Source organism: Anoplophora glabripennis, unplaced genomic scaffold (assembly GCF_000390285.2).
Source record: "Anoplophora glabripennis isolate ALB-LARVAE unplaced genomic scaffold, Agla_2.0 scaffold255, whole genome shotgun sequence".
Classification (NCBI taxonomy): domain Eukaryota; kingdom Metazoa; phylum Arthropoda; class Insecta; order Coleoptera; family Cerambycidae; genus Anoplophora; species Anoplophora glabripennis.
Genome location: NW_019417249.1, coordinates 690,115 through 696,466, shown reverse-complemented (window position 1 = coordinate 696,466; position 6,352 = coordinate 690,115). Strand labels below are relative to the sequence as shown.

The 6,352-nt window shown below is 32.0% G+C and overlaps 1 protein-coding gene across 2 annotated transcripts in view; it reads left to right on the top strand.

The window, feature by feature from the left end:
• Positions 1-719: 719 nt before the first annotated feature.
• The window catches only part of LOC108905911 (alpha-tocopherol transfer protein-like), a 28,599-nt gene continuing 22,966 nt past the window's right edge, over positions 720-6,352 (top strand). Inside the window, exon 1 of one of the 2 annotated variants that reach the window (XM_018708983.2) lies at positions 720-880. The gene's annotated coding sequence lies outside the window, so the exon portion shown is untranslated. The other variant, XM_018708982.1, reaches the window with a different exon arrangement.

Below are 6,352 nucleotides of genomic sequence, written 5' to 3'. Positions count from 1 at the left end.
GCTAGAGTTACGCAAACATTAGTGTAATTTTACTCGTTTGAAATGTAATTTTGTCAACTTTGTCCTTTTCGTAGCCATTAATAGTGTAAGTAGACAATTATCACTTATAAGAACTTAAATTTTTCTAAAAAAAATTGTTATGTAAGACATCGAATATTTCACACCGTTGTTTAGATAATTATCGCTGTCATCAGTTTCGACCGAAAAAAATATGTGTTGTCATTTAAAAAAAAAATTATATCATCGCTGCCGTAAGTGAATTATCGAAAAACAAATTTTTTTCACATAACAACGTGCCCTGGATCAAATAAAAATCGACGGGTCTCACCGTTTTTCGAAAAAAAAACTGTTTAACGAAAATATGAATTTTATGCAGAACTTTTTTACCGCGCTGTATAATCCACAACCGTGTAACGTTCAGGAAATGGAAAAATACGCTTACTTTCCTTATTCTGAACGTGTTGTCAGCTTTTGTAAACTGGAGAAAACTTGTATAACCGGTACAGTCAAGAGATACCTACCTATTGTTTCTAACTTGCTTAGGTTTTTTAAAACCCTCGTCAAAAGGATGCTATAAATTTCATCCGACAACATCGTACTTCAGTATTTTTTGCAGAGCAGTCGCTGTCTTATCAGAACGTTTATCCACCCTGTAAACGACACACTGATATGTTCGAAAGTGTAGAAAAATCATACCAGATAACGTTAACATTGCCACTAGATTACAAGATTCGAGTTGATCGCTTGCCGTTCTAAAAACTCATAAATACAGTGAACAGCTCCACGCTTTTTATCTGTAGCAGGTGCTTCAAAGAAATGATCTGATAAGTTAAAACCAACATCAATAGTCGGAATTTTAAAGATAATTATTTGCCAAATGGTAGGTTAAAAATACAACAAACTATTACGTTTTATTTGATACCGGATACGTTACTAATTAGTTAGTTTCTTCGTTAATTATTTTTGTTTTTGTAAGAAATAGTGGAGTGTGTATTGCAACGTTACATAAGGTAAGATTAGAATTGTTTGGTTATGGTTTACGACATCACTTCGATCAATTTGTTTACTTAGACATTTCCCGAAAATAAAAGTTATATAAAGAACTGTTTATTTGAGAAAAATAACTCAGAACTACACGTTACACATTACAAAGCGTTATTTTTTTAACAAACTAATTCATTTCTATGTAACTTACGTTGGAAGTGTTGTTGGTTGCATACAACTGATTACTGTAGAATTTCTCTCAATTATATGTTTTATATTTCGTTTAATAAAAACATACCTACATGATGATGTGTACATCAATTACTTGATTATGCAGTCTTTGAACTCTATTAAAATATGTTATATAACATAAGAATGAATAAATATTACGATATGGACTAAAAAAGTGACTCTTGACTGTTTTTCTGCAACGTTTACAATTTATTTTACTGTGGGATTAAAAAAAATGACGATTAAATAATTGTTTTATCGGAATATAGAAGATTGGAATATATAAAATTAGTATAAACCTGAACGAATATATTTCTGGAATTTGATTTTATTAGAACAAAAGTTGATATAGCAACTAAGTACCTATATTTTTTTTGCAACATGCTCAAAGTGGCAACTTTTTTGGACACCACAGTGTCATAGAAACAGAAGAAATCTCTGTAAAAAATATTGGCAAAAGAAAACATGCCTAGGCGAGTGTATTTTTACATCCTCGTAGTTAGTTTAATTTTTTAATTTGACCGTATGGAAAATAATAATTAAACCCATAAAAATTATAGTTTTTCTTTTCTCGCATTTCTAAATTAATCGGGGATTGTTTTAAAAATAGCCCTAAAAAAATACCTAAGAAAAAGTTGTGTATGGAATGCAACAAATGATTCCTATCAGACAATAAAGTAATTAGAAATACACACAAAACAAATTTATTTCTCCAGACATGTTTGAGAATATTCAATCTATACTCGCATAACCTTGTACTTTGAAAAGGAATATTACTGACACTTATTCTACAGGGTGATTCACAAACGGTGACCTAAAATGAAACTTCGAATCCGAAAATATCATGATTGTTACCGTACTATTTTATTTAGAAAGATATGCCACCTATACCCTGTATCTTCGTCATTGGAGCTTCTAAATTTCAGGAAAAGGCCTCAGATTTCGAACAATGTTTACGTACATGCATGTGCCAATTTAAAAACATTTTTTTTAATGTTTAACACCCTGTATCTTTTAACGAAGCGTCCTAAATAAAAACTATACTCCCCTTAAAATTCATCAAAGAATAGGAGGTTTCATTTTTGGTCACCTTTCGTGAATCACCCTGTATTATCATATCTGTAAATATTTATGACGTAGCAACTATCGTTATGATAAACATAATTTATTATTTATATATTGAAATTGATTGGTTTTGTTAAGAGTATGGAGAATTTTGAACATTTTGTAGAATTTAATGCGTTTTGCTCTAAATTTTCAACGGTTGGAACCTTTTTTAATAGTTTAAAGATTGTATAAAGATGAAAAGTATTATAGAATACGTACAGCACTTCAGTTTACTGTGTAGAATATACAGGGTGTCCGCGTTTTTTGTAGCAGGACTTTCACAACTTGTACTAAAAGTTCTTTAAAAAAAAAGTTCATGTAAACATATATGTATAGATACGTCGTTTTCGATTTACAGAGTGTTCAAGTTTAAAATAAGAATTGATTTTTTATTCGTAAACCGAAAACCCCTTTTTGACTTTGTTGAAACTTGGCAACTTTGTTTGTAATAATAATACTCATTTTCTCACATAATTTAATTTGACCTATTTTCTCCAGTGGCGTCACAACAAGATACCAGCTTGATAAAAATAGAAAAAAATATTGTACGCCACTGCTTTTTGGTAAGTTTGAAATTTTTCTCAGATTTAGCTATCAAAAACACAACTTTTTTTGTTATTTAATTTTTTTCCTATCTCGCTTTGTTTAGTTAGAAATAAAACATTTTCATGAACAGGTTCGAGATTTGCTTAATTTATTTATTTACTTGTTACAAAGTGTGCCGTGAATATGTCTGTTTTTGAGTTGCCAAGGATTTTTTGTTGGGACCTTACATCCTGTCCGATATATTAAGCGGTCAATTATTTCTTGAATTTTTAACTACCCAGCATGATAACATGCTAGACGATGTTCCTTTTCAACAAAGAATAGACTCGTTTTTTCAATTAGATGGATGCCCTTCCCAGTACTCTTTAGCGGTACGAATCTGGCTGAATACAGAGTATCCACAGAGATGGGTGGATCGTGGTGGTCCAGTTGGGTGGCCTCCGCGATCGCCTGATCTAACACCTTTGGATTTTTTTGTTTGGGGATTTATTAAGGATGCAGTTTACTCTACGCCTGTTAACTCGCAAGAGGAACTTGTACGACGAATCCGGAACCCTGCTCTCAGAATAACTCCACATCATTTGAGAGACGTTAGGCGGTCTTTGATACGTCGCTGTGATTTGTGTGTAGATCGAAATGGCGGGCATTTCGAACAGCTCCTTTGAGGTCTATTTATACAATAAGTTGTTTTTCCATAACGTGTTGTTTATTTTTTTTATTATCTTACAATAAACTGTGTGAAATAAAAAGTTTTATTTCTGTCTAAACAAAGCGAGATAGGAAAAAAGTAAATAACAAAAAAGTTGTATTTTTGATTACTAAATCTGAGAAAAATTTCAAACTTACCGAAAAGCAGTGGCGTACCATATTTTTTCTATTTTTATCAAGCTGGTATCTTGTTGTGACGCCACTGGAGAAAATAGGACAAATTAAATTACGTGAGAAAATGAGTATCATTATTACAAACAAAGTTGCCAAGTTTCAACAAAATCTAAAAAGGGGTTTTCGTTTTACGAATAAAAAATCAATTCTCATTTTAAACTTGAACACTCTGTAAATCGAAAACGACGCATCTATACATATATGTTTACATGAACTTTTTTTTAAAGGACTTTTAGTACAAGTTGTGAAAGTCCTGCTATAAAAAACGCGGACACCCTGTATAACTATTAGGTTTTTTTTTAATAGAAAACTTATTGAGAACCACTGACTTCACCATGAGATTTACGGCTACCATAGATCAATTACGTAGTGTTGAAGCTATTACACAGAATTCTTAGTACATCTTTTTAAACCATACCTATGTGAAAGACTTATGTTAATAAAATTTTGTTATATAATTAGCTTTAGTTTTAAGGGCGCGATATTCTTTAAATAGTGTTTTGCACAAAGCCAAATAATTTCAAACATTTAATAACTGAATCATCTAATGCTTATCAAATAATAGGAATGTTGTCATGCCATCTGGGTATTTTCAAAGACGCCGCAGTAAAACGAATAAACAGGTGCAAAAAACGATCAAACCATCAAGGTTTTTAGGTACTGAAATCTACGAAAAATACTAACTTTTTATATACAACTCCACATGTAAATATTTTTACAACATTTACTTAGTAGCTTAGTCCTACATTATAAAATTGTTTACTTTTATTTATAAGTACGTGAAAATAATTTTTAAAGTGTGGGGTTAGGATAACAGCAAACGCATGTTTTACAAACGCTTTTTTAAGTTATTATTTTATTTGAGTAAATTTAAATAGTAACAATGAATAAACAGAATGTCGAGGATTTTATTTTTGTGCTTACTTTTGTTCCACACGTTTTACTTTTCAAGATTTCAGTACCTAAAACGCCAGAAATTTGAGTATTTCTCGGCCAGGGATAGGACCACCTTTAGTAAGTATTAATTGCATATAAAATAACCTGCGTTTCTATTTGTCTATATATGTATATATCCACAAATCGGTAGTTATTCTCCGCGTGACGTCATAACATGACTGCGTATGTGCGCAATGTCGTATATTTTAGTCTCTGTATCGCGCTTAAAATACAGAAACAGAATTGTTTACATAAATATATATTTATTTTATTTATCTACAAATTCATTGTTTTATTTATAATTTTTCTGATATGTGCATTTAAAATTTTGTTCGACATTTTGTTTTTGTTAAAAGAAGAACATGGTAGGTAAAAACAACAAATCGACACATGTGGCAACAAGTTAAAATATAAAATTATTTTTTTTAGGAAGAATCCTCGAGCAGGTCAATTTTTAATTTAAAAAATACATATTTTAGCATAAAAGGCGATTTTCAACCGTCATTTGTTTTCGAGTAACGACGTCATCGACATTTTTTTTTTAAATAGCAACCCCCTATTTTTTTCTTGATTCTGAAAGATCGTTTCATTGTCGATCCGACAGTATTAAAATGTTGTCATCTTACATTGGAAAGTTTTCGAGTAAATGACGATTGAATGTTAGAAAACGTAAATTTTATTCATTAAAAAAATAACAGTTCCCATGTCAAGTTTTTTACCTAAATTAAGTGTTCGTATTGCCACCCACCGACTTCTTGACAATAAGCAAGTCTCTGTAGAAATTCTTCTTGCACATTATGAATTATTTCTGGGGTAACTCTTTCATCTATAATACAATTTTGGAGTTCTTCTAAATTATGTGGTCTATTAACGTAAACTTTGGACTTTAAGTAGCAACATAAGTAATAGTCCAGGGGTGTAAGATCTGTGGATCTCGCGGGCCATTCTATCGGTCCTCGTCTGCCGATCCACCTCCTAGAAAAACAATTGTCCAGAAAATCTCGAACAGGGCGCGCATAGTGCGAAGGTGCACAGTCTTGCTGAAACCATATGGTGTCATCAGGAATATCAGTGCCATTATCGTCAGGAAAAATTACTACAAGCGCTGGAACAAGGTCATTTTGAAAAAACTCTAAATATCTTTCTCCTGTAAGGGTTCCTTCAAAGAAGAAAGGAACTCTCTGCCATCCAATGAGGATTTTCCCGACTCCAATACCTGCAAGTTTGACGGTTCACTGTACCATTGAGACAAAACGTGGCCTCGTCTGAAAAAAGTATTTGCCGATGTAAATCTCTATTTGCTTGACATAAATCCATCATAATTTCACAAAAGTGTAAGCGGCGGTCGGGATCGTCTTCATTGAGTTAATGCACAAGTTGAATTTTGTAGGGATGATATTTTTCCTTCCTCAGGGTACGTAGCACTGTGGTCTGACTAATTTCATTGTTTAATGCAACCAATCGTGAAGTATTATGAGGATTATCTACCATACTTATCAAAATGTTCTGTTTGTGATCTTCACTAACGCTTGGAGGTCCAGGTTTTGAAATATCTACAACATTGCTAGTTTCTCTAAATTTAGATTATATCTTACTGACTGTTGATTGGCTGATACGGCCATCTGGATGTTTTTCATTAAATAAATCGCAAACTTCCTGCTGCGTT